Genomic DNA, 13,009 nt, shown 5'->3' with positions numbered 1-13,009 from the left:
GCACTCTCCTTTCAAACTGACAATGGTAGTCTGTGTTCTAGTGGCCCAGGGCCAAGGCAGGTGTCAAGTGTTTGAAGAAGTCCTGAGTGCTCTCCGGGGGCAGTCTATTGATAACCATGATAGCCCAAAGGGGTGGGAGGTATCCCACTGATAAACCTATTAGGCTGTTCACTCACCTGATCAGCTGAGAGCTGTTGTTGGTCAGATGTTATCACAAGAGCAGCTGGATCCAGTAACGGATAATAAGGCTCTCAGACCCCCCAAACAAACACTCCCCGCATAGTGTCGGATGTCAGTCATCTTTCTGGGAATGTCTAGTTCTCCTCTGGCTCTTATCCTCCCAGAAAGCCCATAGATAACATTACTGCCTCACTATCACAATAGCAGACCTGCCACACAACAAACATGATCTCGTTGGGATCAGGAGCTGGACAAAAAAAAAGAAGTATGGGAAATGAACGGTTGTTTATGGATCGTTCCTTTTCCTCAGGAAGCTGAGATCATGATATACTGTAGCCGTTGAGACGTTTCTTGCAGGATATTGATTATTGAACTGGTGGACATTAAGTAGAGTGCTCCTACTTTACGTAGCTGATGCTTAAGGTGGTGTGTTCTGAAACATATGTCTTCATAGTAGGCTACTCACATTCAGAGTGGGGGAAGCTATTAACACAGCTCTTCATCCCCCTGTTTCATCACAAACCCCCTCAAAAAGTAAACAGCATTGTCTGTTTGAAGATGGTTGTGGACAACACATTAAGAACACCTTCCTAATATTGAGTTGCACCCCCCCCCCCCCCCCCTTTTGCCCTCAGAACAGCCTCAATTCTTTGGGGTATGGACTCTAGGAGGTGTCGAAAGCGTTCCACATGGATGCTGGCCCATGTTGACTCCAATGCTTCCCACAGTTGTGTTAAGTTGGCAGTGTTGGAAAAAGTACCAACTTGTCATACTTGAACAAAAGTAAAGATACCTTAATAGAAAATTACTCAAGTAAAAGTGAAAGTCACTCAGTAAAATACTACTTGAGTAAAAGTCTAAAAGTATTTGGTTTTAAATATACTTAAGTATCAAAAGTAAATGTAAATGCTCAAATATACTCAAGTATCCAAAGTAAAAGGACAAGTATAAATCATTTAAAATTCCTTATATTAAGCAGAGCAGACGGCCACATTTTCTAGTTAAAAAAAAATGTACAGATAGCCAGTTGCACACTCCAACACTCAGACATCATTTACAAACAAAGCATGTGTTCAGTGAGTCCGCCAGATCAGAGGCAGTAGGGATGACCAGGGATGTTCTATTGATAAGTGCGTGAATTGGACCATTTTTCTGTCCTGCTAAGCTTTCAAAATGTATCGAGTACTTTTGGGTATCAGGGAAAATGTAAAAAGTAAAAAGTACATGATTTTCTTTAGGAATGTAGTGAAGTAAAAGTAAAAGTTGTCAAAAATATAAATAGTAAAGTAAAGTACAGATACCCCAAAAAAACTACTTAAGTAGTACTATAAAGTATTTTTACTTAAGTACTTTATACCACTGCAAGTTGGCTGGATGTCCTTTGGGTAGTGGAAAACTATTGATAGAGGAAACTGTTGAGCGTGAAAAACCCAGCAGCGTTGCAATTCTTTACACAAACCGGTGCGCCTGGCACCTACTACCATACCACGTTCAAAAGCACTTCATTATTTTGTCTTGCCCATTCACACTCTGAATGGCACACATACACAATCCATTTCTCAATTGCCTCAAGGCTAAAAGAGCCTTATTAACCTGTCTTCTCCCCTTCATCTACAGTGCTTGAAGTGGATTTAACAAGTGACATCAATAAGGGATCATAGCTTTCACCTGGATTCATCTGGTCAGTCTATGTCATGGAAAGAGCAAGTGTTCTTAATGTTTTGTACACTCAGTGTAAATCTCCCTGGAGTTTAAATCTGTATTGTTTTCCATATGCACCTGGAAATAAGGTGTGTGAACAACCTAAAACTGCAGAGCAACCCTTGAAACAACCCCAGTGATTCCTCCTTCTAATCTACTCCGTCTCTCTCCGACAGTAAAGCTGTATTCTGTAAATCAGTTGGCTCTAGATGCCATGCCACAGTGTTCCTCTTGAGAACACACACAGTCATTCCACAAATGGAACATTATGACTATAACTACTGTTCCCTGAAGGAGGGAAACAAGGTATAATCCACTATGACGCCTGACAATGCCAATGAAAACTTATCCTCGCTGGAAGCCCTGCCTTAGGTCACGAGCGTGAGGCTCGGATTCATTCCTTCCCGTCACCGAGCCCCGTAACGAGCGGAGCGGGGCTAAACAGGTACCTTGTTTCCCTCCTTCAGGGAACAGTAATTATATTCATAACGTTACATTCCCTTTCAGTCAGTCAACTTCGGTACAACATACTATGGGGAAATAGGATCATGCCCCAAGCCTGGATCCCAACGGATCCTAAATGAAAACGGCCCATGGCAGACCACTCAGACCTGACCCCCCCCCCCCCCCCCCAGATGCGTCAGTCTGGGTATTGTGCACACGGCGTGTTGCCAAGTGTCCCTCTCCTGTCCCAGCTGTCTTTTATGATTATCACGTCACACTACGATGTCACCAAGGGTCAGTTCATAGTTTGAGCGAAGGGAGCAGGTCAGAGGATGGTAGATGATGGTGATGGATCCTGCTGACGAACTTGAAGAGGGAAATTCTGGGAACCAGCCTGACTCTTAGAGCCACTGGATGTCTCTTCTTCCACTCTGAGTAGCACCCAGTTGGATGACGCCTCAGCAGCTCTGAGGGCCAGAAAGCTCATCACACACAGTTCAAAATAGTAGCCAGTCATCCTCACTATGAGCCCTCTGCCTCAGAACTGATGTATCTCCCATTCCTCTCACGCTTCAGGCGACCCTTCAAATAATGTTCTCAGAAGATCAGGAATTGGCAGCCAGTATGGCTTTTAAGCAGACATTGCGATTTCAGCCGTCTTATGGCACGATTTAGCCATCAGATTGGCCCTCCCTAGGGCCAGGCCTATAGGAACCAAATCTCCGGCCTCGCTTGCCAAACCTACGACAACAGGGGTGACTAATGTAAGACAGTCTCGTGTTCCAATTGTTTGTTGTAGTGAATCCTTCCTGTTCACACCGAGGTGAAGAGAGAAATAATTGAATGAAAGAATCCGGGCCGCACGCTTATCACCTGTGGAAGGTGGGGCATCCAGCAAAGAGCGGTTTTCATTGGTCTTGTCAGGCGTGATTGTAGATCCTTCAACCAAAATGATATTTTTTTTTTGTCTAGGCAAGTCAGTTAAGAACAAACTCTTATTTCCAATGACTGCCTTGTTCAGGGGTAGAACGACAGATTTTTACCTTGTCAGCTCGGAGATTCGAGCTTGCAACCTTTCGGTTTCTAGTTTAACACTCTAAACACTAGGCTACTTGCCGCCCCAAGTATATGTTGAAATGGAACTTCCCTTGCTTAACAGTATGCTAATGTTTCTAGCATAACCTATATTATGCGTTCTTGCTGCAGCTTTGGGTAAATGAGGGATGCAGACCCTTTTATTAAAGGATACGCTCTGTTGAACAGTTTCCATATCTCTCCAGGTGTGATGGCTCTCTCTCTAAACCTCCTCCTCAGACTCCTCAGGTTGAGTGGAAAATAAAATAGCATCTCATTTTGTCAGGGAGCCAAAACTGACGGAGCTCCTGACTGGTCAACCTGTGGTCTCTCTAGAGATGCTGTGGTTTCATAATATAAGCAGTTGGCATGTGCACAAGCGCGAGAGTGTGTGTGTCACTCTGTAATGCATCATCTCTGCTGCCTCTACAGGTTCTGAAGAGAAGACTTGCATAACCAGGTCTGAAGTGAACCTGACTCTGGCTCGTCCTCAAGACTCCACACAAAAGGTTAGCACATTCGGTACACGGCATGGTCTGAACTATACGAAACAGTAGATCTGACATCATTCTGAGTCCGATTCTGATTCCAGGATAAATCTATTGACCTCATGGAGAACCGAATTCTGAAACGTAATGGGATAGTTTGTGATTTTGGCAATTAAGCCATTTATCTACTTCCCCAGAGTCAGATGAACTCATGGATACCATTTTTATGTATCTGTTCAGTTCGATGGAAGTTGCTAATGAGGCGTTAGCGCAGTGACTACCTCTAACTTCCTACATATTGGACGCAGAGACATAAAAATGGTATCCATGAGTTCATCTGACTCTGGGGAAGTAGATAAAGAGCTCGTTGCCAAAATCCCAAACTGCCCCTTTAACATGCATAACGTGCATAACCTGCCTTGTGCTGCTTTTCCCATTGTATTTTTAACAAATCAGATTAGGAGAACTAATAATACCTGTTGCATCATCATTATAATAATAATAATAATACCCAACTGCGTAGCTAACCTTGTCCACTCAAACAAACAGAGCCATGGTTTCCTGTCTTTGTTGCTATTGTATTGGGTTCCTGGCACCTGTCCTAACCTGATGGAACGACAGCCTTGTCCCCAAGGTCCCATTGTTCAACTGTAAGCATGTGTCAGCTGATTTGAACCTAGGTTGTCTGAGTGCTATAGGCATTAACTCGAGGTCTTCAGGTCTCAGACAAGAATCATCTTTATGTGAATGTTACATATGCTAGGGGATCATAACCCCGGTTCTCAAGCCAAGACATACTGTAGCCTAGCAGTATTTTTACAGTACTAATAATTTAGTTCTCTGTGCTTTAGTGAATTACAGTATACTGTAGTGTTAGCTGGTTGAACCACCATAACCCCCATAAACCCAAAGACAATGACACCTTAAAACCCCAGCAACAACCCATATTTCCCTTAGGATTTGTTTTAGCAGCGGTGGCATAGTTAGTGGGCATGGCCAATGCGGTGTTTTACCGCTGAGACAAAATGTTGCTGTTTGAAAGCAACTTTCCTGCAATTCTACACATTTTACTATGGGGCAAAGCAAACATTTGACCCTTTTAAAGCTAGTTTACTGCAATTCTACACATTTTACTATGGGGCAAAGCAAACATTTGACCCTTTTAAAGCTAGTTTACTGCAATTCTACACATTTGCTATGGGGCTGAGAGAAAATGTTTAGTTTCGAAACACATTTCCTGCAATTCGAAACATTTCTCCATGGGGTTGAGATCATTTTCAGGTTTAAAGCGAATTTCTTGCAATTATACACATTTTGCCATGGCTTTTGCATTTTTCTTATGTTATCTGAGTGATTCAAACATAATAAGATCAGTGGGGACCCCCATGCCATGCCATTTTTTGAATTTCAGATTCTCCCTGATTGTCTAGTTTTTATTTTGGTGATTGTAAGTTCTCATAGATGAGCTTATGAAATATATTGCTACATTATCTTTTCTACATACACAAAGTATGTGGACACCCCTTGAAATTAGTGGATTCGGCTATTTCAGCCACACCAGTTGCTGACAGGTGTATAACATCGAACACACAGCCATGCAATCTCCATAGGAAAACATTGGCAGTAGAATGGCCTTACTGCAGAGCTCAGTGACATTTAATGTGGTACCGTAGGATGCCACTGGCGCCGACAGAGATGGTCGCCTCGCTTCGCGTTCTTAGGAAACTATGCAGTATTATGTTTTTTTTAAATGTATTATTTCTTACATTGTTACCCCAGGAAATCTTAAGTCTCATTACATACAGCTGGGAAGAACTATTGGATATGAGAGCAACGTCAACTTAACAACATTACGACCGGGAATACGACTTTCCCGAAGCGGATCCTCTGTTTGGAACACCACCCAGGACAATGGATCGGATCCCAGTAGGCGACCCAAAACAATGGCGGGGCAGACGCAGCGGTCTTCTGGTCAGGCTCCGTAGACGGGCACATTGCTCACCGCTCCCAAGTATACTACTCGTCAATGCCCAGTCTCTTGACAACAAGGTAGACGAAATTCGAGCTACGGTTGCCTTCCAGAGAGACATCAGAGATTGTAACATTCTCTGTTTCACGGAAACATGGCTCACTTGGGATACGTTATCAGAGTCGGTACAGACACCTGGTTTCTTCACGCATCACGCCGACAGAAACAAACATCTCTCTGATAAGAAGAAGGGCGGTGGTGTATGCGTTATGATTAACGAGTCGTGATATGATCATAACAACATACAGGAACTCAAGTCCTTTTGTTCACCTGACCTAGAATTCCTTACAATCAAATGCAGACCGCATCATCTACCAAGAGAATTCTCTTCGATTATAATCACAGTCCTGTATATCCCCCCAAGCAGACACCTCGAATGCCCTGAAAGAACTTAATTGGACTCTATGTAAACTGGAAACCATATATCCTAAGGATGCATTTATTGTAGCTGGGGGTTTTAACAAAGCTAATCTGAAAACATGGCTCCATAAATTTTATCAGCATTTCGAATGCGCGACCCGGGCTGACAGCATTCTGGATCATTGTTACTCTAACTTCCACGACGCATACAAAGCCCTCCCTCGCTCATCCATATATGTATGTGTACATATTCTTATTCATTCCTTTACACTTGTCTGTATTAGGTAGTTGTTGTGAAATTGTTAGATTACTTGTTAGATATTACTGCATGGTTGGAACTAGAAGCACAAGCATTTTGCTAGACTCGCATTAACATCTGCTAACCATGTGTATGTGACCAATAAAATTTACTTTGATTTGATTTCCAACAAGTCAGTTCACCAAATTTCTGCCCTGATAGAGCTGCCCCGGTCAACTGTACTGTAAGTGCTGTTATTGTAAAGTGGAAACGTCTAGGAGCAACAACGGCTCAGCTGCGAAGTAGTTGGCCACACAAGCTCAAAGAATGGAACCACTGAGTGATGACACTCGTAAAAATCATCTGTCCTCGGTTGCAACACTCACTACCGAGTTCCAAACTGCCTCTGGAAGCAACGTCAGCACAAGAACTCTTGGTCGGGAGCTTTCCAAAATGGGTTTCTATGGCCGAGCAGCCGCACACAAGTCTAAGATTACCATGCACAATGCCAAGCTTCGCCTGGAGTGGTGAAGTGTAAAAGCGTTCTCTGGAGTGATGAATCACGCTTCACCATCTGTCAGTCCAATGGATGAATCTGGGTTTGGCGGATGCCAGGAGAACACTACCTGCCCGAATGCATAGTGCCAAATGTAAAGTTTGGTGGTGGAGGAAAAATGGTCTGGGGCTGTTTTTCATAGTTTGTGCTAGGCCCCTTGGTTCCAGTGAAGGGAAATCTTAACACTACAGCATACAATGACATTCTAGACAATTCCAACTTTGTGGCAGCAGTTTGGGGAAGGCCCTTTCCTGTTTCAGCATAACAATTGCCCCTATGCACAAAGCGACGTCCATACAGAAATGGTTCGTCGAAGACCTCCTGAGTGGGGCAGCGGTCTAAGGCACTGCATCTCAGTGCTTGAGGCATCACTACAGACCCGGGTTCGATCACAGGCTGTGACCGGGAGACCCATGAGGCGGCGCACAATTGGCCCAGCGTCGTCCGGGTTAGGGGAGGGTTTGGCCGACCGGGATGTCCTTGTCCCATCGCTCTCTAGTCGCCAGTTGTACAGTGTTTGCTCCGACACATTGGTGCGGCTGGCTTCCGGGTTAAGCAAGCAGTGCATCAAGAAGCAGTGCGGCTTGGCAGGGTCATGGTTTTGGAGGACACATGGCTCTTGACATTCGCCTCTCCCGAGTCAGTACTGGAGTTGCAGCGATGGGACAAGACTGTAACTACCAATTGGATATCACGAAATTGGGGAGATCGGTGTGGAAGAACTTGACTGGCCTGCATAGAGCCCTGACCTTAACCCAATCGAACACCTTTGGGATGAATTGGAATGCCAACTGCGAGCAAGGCCTAATCGCCCAACATCAGTGCCCGACCTCACTCATGCTCTTGTGGCTGAATGGAAGCAAGTCCCCACAGCAATGTTCCAACATCTAGTGAAAAGTCTTCCCAGAGAGTGGAGGCTGTTATAGCAGCAAAGGGGGGGACCAGCTCCATATTAATGCCCATGATTTTGGAATGAGATGTTTGACGAGCAGGTGTCCACAGTTTTGCAGTGCGCCTCTGCTAAATGTATATAGGGGAAACTGACTTCCTCCTCCTCTCACCAAGTTCACGGGCTGTATTATTCCTCCCCCCCCCCCCCCCCCACCCCCGACACAGAAGATCAGTCCAGTCTGTTTATTATGTGGAACCGGCAGGAATGAGGAAGACAACGTTTTTCCAACATGGTGGGAAAAAAATGGTGTGAGTGATACTGCTCTGCTCTGGCCTGCCTGGCTAGCTGAGACCATCTGGGAAGGTCATCTCAACGAGGAAAGCCCCTGAAACAATAAACACAATCATCACTGCTGATTGTCACTGGCCTGGGCAGAGAGAATAGAGAGGATAGGATAAGGGGGTTTCTGAGAGTGTCATGGGATCAGTTCCTGTTATCTGGTACCTGTTTTGGTGCTCTTCCTGTCTCTCTGTGTACCGGATTAAGCACACAGCCTGTAGATCTGAGGAATGTTATCGCTCAGGTTCAAAAGGTTGTTATCTTTTTAGTTTTTGTTGTTATCTGTGAGATTTTTAGCGATGACTTCAAATTGCTTGTGTGTGAGTGTGTGTGTGTGTGTGTGTGTGTGTGTGTGTGTGTGTGTGCGTGTGTGCGTGCGTGCGTGTGTATCAGACAGTAGAGTGAGAGCGGTAGAGTTATTCTCCCTGGAGCGTGACTGTCTGTAACACCGTTCTCTTTGTCTCCAGTTGAAAGCCATGTCACATCCAACTTACCCCCGAAACCAGCCAGACAATACCTACACACGTCCACATCTCTCACTTTCTCACCTTGTCTTTCTCTCCTCAGTTTCCTATTTCCTTTCTACCTCTCTCCTCATCTTTCACCATCTCCACCCCCACACACTCTCGTAAAGGCCCAGTGCAGTCAAAAACGTGTTTCTTCTGTGTTTTATATTTCCACACTATGAATAATACTGTGAAATTGTGATGATAATGATGATAATGCCCTTTTAGTGTAAGAGCTGCCTGAAACGTCAGCCTGTTTCGGGGGAATGGAATTTTGGCCTCCCTGCTGAAGGTAAATTAGTTAACAGACCAATAAGAAAGGGAGTTCCTAACCTCTCTGCCGACAACAGCTAGTTTTCAGTTTCCCCCTCCCCTACTCAGACCACTCACAGACAGTCCTAGCAAAATTCTTGCTTGAGAAATTGCTCTGTTGAACCATTTTAATTGAAAACAATCTCAGTAAGGTACTTAATTATTACCCAGAAATTATATTTTTTCAGAAGAAAGAAAAACCATCTGCATTGGACCTTTATTTAGTTTAGCTGCGAGCGGGCACCAGACGCAATATCACCTGATGCTCTTATTATTATAGGAAGGCTGAGATTCTGAGCCAGTGTACAACTCCCCCACACCTCTGTGGACCAGTGAGTGCTTACTGTTGTTGATTGGAGCATAGTATCAGGTTTTCCTGAGAGCGCCTATATAACACACACACGCACGCACACGCACGCACGCGCACACATACACACACACACACAGTCCCTGGTCTGCCCTGAGGGTCGTTGGTCTAAAGCATTAAGACATTAGATTTCCATCTAGCAGCAGGTCTATAGTGTTCTGTGCTGGGGAGCACAGTGGGAGGTTCTGCAGTTACCCTCAGGTCAGTTAGTTTGAAATCAAACTGCTGTCATCCCCTGGGCAGGACACAACCCCTCCGGAACATTACTGACTCCCTGTTAGGAAAACAGAAGCATTCACAAAGGATTTGGCTGAGGATTGGGAGTGTAAGGACTTTCCTCTCCCCCTTTTCATTCTGGGGTCATGTGAAGGGTTAAGGAGGGCTGGAAATGGTTAAGTATAATGGGACCAGTGTTAAGGCCTAGAGAGCCTGTTGGTCAGTGGGAAGTGGGGTTTTAAGACCTTACTGAAAAAGCAGTCTTTTTCTTGTCAGTCTGTTATGTTGTTGAATAGTTTTCTGATTTCTCCTGGTCTTTGTGAGAGCTGTTGTATACTGTTGAGCATATTATCTGGGTTTGTTTGGTTGCTTTTCTTCTTTTTGTGTGTGTGTGTGTGTGTGTGTGTGTGTGTGTGTGTGTGTGTGTGTGTGTGTGTGTGTGTGTGTGTGTGTGTGTGTGTGTGTGTGTGTGTGTGTGTGTGTGTGTGTGTGTGTGTGTGTGTGTGTGTGTCTTTCAAACATCTCCAAGGAGGCATGACATCACAGCAGTGTAGTCTAACTGCTCAGAGATCACAAACAGAGGAACTGGGAAAAAACGTCCTGTTGCGGTGCCACTGAAACAGCAAACAGAGATCTTTCCACAAGATGACTGTCCAAAACAACCCTACTCCACTCCCCCTGGTGTGGCCTGGCGGTCTGTCTCTCTCTGGGGGCGTTGCTGGTTGGCCACCCACTAAGACAACGGCAGACTCTGATATGTCAGATGGTCATTTTTTTTCCAACATCCTCTTAACCTCAGAGACCTCAGAGACACTGGGCTCCACAGAGGCCAGTCAATTTAGGGCGGTATAAAATCTGTTTTATTTTTTGCCTGATTCCATTTAGTTTTTTTTCTCCAAGTTTCCGTTTCCCCCTCTTTCTTCAGGTTTTCACTCTCAAAAGAACACTTTTTAAAATAAAAAAAACAGCTAAATTAGATGTTGTAAGTCCACAACAATGCTTAAACCACATTAGGAGACCACTTTTGAGGTCTGGGAAAAAATGTAAATTGACATTTTTTGGTGTAGTTACCCTTTAATACCAGTGCCCACCTAGCAGAGGCTGTTTAGCAGTGTTCATGTGATGGTAGAGTTTGCAAAACAAGTACCGTACATTTTTGAATAAGACTGTAATGTAACAAAATGTGGAAAAAGTCAAGGGGAATGAATACTTTCCGAATGCACGGCTTTGTAGTTAACATTTAATTAAGGCTTCTTTCTTTCCATCTACCAGAAGACTTTTAATTAGCATCATGCTAACGGTTACACAAATTGGTCGATGTGCGCACTGCACATACACAGACGGGGAATTCTCATTGCTCTTCAGAAAGTTGCAGGAAATACGAATCACTCTAGCATTCTGTTCATATATTATGATTAACTTAGGAAAATTAATTTTTTTTTTTGTGTTTTTTTTCTTCTTTTGAATTTTTTTTTAGCCCCTTTTCGTAGTATCCAATTATTAGTAGTTACTATCTTGTCTCATTGCTACAACTCCCGTACGGGCTCGGAAGAGATGAAGGTCGAAAGTCATACGTCCTCCGAAACGAGTCGCTGGTGCGCGATGAGACAAGGATATCCCTACCGGCCAAACCCTCCCTAACCCGGACGACACTAGGCCAATTGTGCGTCGCCCCACGGACCTCTCTCTGGGTGCGAACCCAGAGTCTCTGGTGGCACAGCTAGCACTGCGATACAGTGCCCTAGACCACTGCGCCACCTGGGAGGCCCCAAATTAATTCATTTTCAATACATTTACTAAGTTCAATACATTTCTGAATATTGTTCCAAATATGAATGTCTGGATTCTGTGATTGTGTCCGTGTTATAGGGCCATATCAATGTGAGAAGAAGAAGACGAAGAAGACGCACACACTCAAACAAACACACACACCCGGACCCCCCTCCAAGTCTCTTCCTGTAATATGCCCAATACTCCCACCCTCACAAAATTCAAACACATATACAAACATACACATGAGGAAGGAAAGAGATTGGAGGAAGAGAAGAGAAAAGGAAAGGCATTGAGACTTCTGTGACGGGTGGATCCAACCACTGCCCCTCAGCTGAGAAAACACCCTCTTATGTCCTTCTCTTTCCTCCTTCTCTTTTGTCTTTTTTCCACACTCCGAAATAGCTGAGACTCCCTCACCTTCAACACAGCCCTGTGTTTACACCTCCTCAGTCCCTATGCACATGGAAAGATACAATATACAACCACAATATCTGCTACTAGACATTCACTACAGGGTCATTCCATGTAATTTCAGCAAGCCATGACCCACAATCTCAGATAGTCCTGTAATCGTTTCTATAGTTAGAAACAGATAAAATTATATTCCAAGAAAGAATGCTAATCCTATCATCCATATTGGGCATTTTAATTTATAGGATTCATATAATATTCAGTAAATATAGTACCTAACATCTGATTTGGACAAAACTTTTTTCCAACAATGAGTAAGGCATAAGAAATCCAAATAAATTGTCAATAAAACACCATAAACAGCACCATCTAGTGGTCAGAACCTGGTAGTATCAGGATGTAGGATGAGATTAACTTCAATTTCTCGGAATTTCTCTAATTTCTCTGAACAGGAGGAAAAACGTCACCAAATTGGAAATACTTTACAGAGAAACAATACTCAAAGCCGCAGTTGTATGGAGTGTCGGTGGCTTCTGACCATTCCTTTGACCATTCCTTTGGTGTCACGTTCTGACCTTTATTTCCTTCGTTTTGTCTTTATTTAGTATGGTCAGGGCGTGAGTTTTGGTGGGCATTCTATGTTTGTTTTTCCATGTTTGGTTTCTGTTTCGGCCTAGTATGGTTCTCAATCAGAGGCAGGTGTCGTTAGTTGTCTCTGATTGAGAATCATACTTAGGTAGTCTGGGTTTCACTGTTGGTTTGTGGGTGTTTGTTTCCGTGTGTGTGTTTGTCGCCACACGGTACTGTTTTGGTTTTTGTAGATTTCAAGTTATCGTTTATTGTTTTTGTTCGAGTGTTCATTTGTCTTTATTAAAAACATTATGGACACTTACCACGCTGCATCTTGGTCCTATCCTTACTCCTCTTCAGACGAAGAGGAGATGTGCCGTTACATTTGGATTCTTCATGTCTAACTCATTGTTAGAAAAAAGTTTGGTCAAAATACGATGTTAGGTACTATATATTGAATATTATATGAATTCAAATTGACAATTTGGATGCAGTCAATTAGCTTAATTTATCAGAGATCTAATTATATTTCAACAAATAATGTTGGAAAAAT

At 43.7% G+C, this 13,009-nt stretch overlaps 1 protein-coding gene across 2 annotated transcripts in view; it reads left to right on the top strand.

Annotated features, from left to right (window-relative positions):
- The window catches only part of LOC110509667 (LHFPL tetraspan subfamily member 2a protein), a 69,866-nt gene that overhangs the window by 20,388 nt on the left and 36,469 nt on the right, over positions 1-13,009 (top strand). Inside the window, exon 2 of one of the 2 annotated variants that reach the window (XM_021590682.3) lies at positions 3,832-3,908. The exons of the other annotated variant lie outside the window; for it this stretch is intronic. The gene's annotated coding sequence lies outside the window, so the exon portion shown is untranslated. The remainder of the gene's footprint in view (positions 1-3,831; positions 3,909-13,009) is intronic. 2 annotated transcript variants of the gene reach the window in all.

This window comes from Oncorhynchus mykiss, chromosome 29 (assembly GCF_057628025.1).
Source record: "Oncorhynchus mykiss isolate SJ-2025 chromosome 29, ASM5762802v1, whole genome shotgun sequence".
In the NCBI taxonomy this organism is placed as follows: Eukaryota; Metazoa; Chordata; class Actinopteri; order Salmoniformes; family Salmonidae; genus Oncorhynchus; species Oncorhynchus mykiss.
Note: the sequence above shows the minus strand (reverse complement) of the source record. Positions and strands in the feature narration are given on the sequence as shown.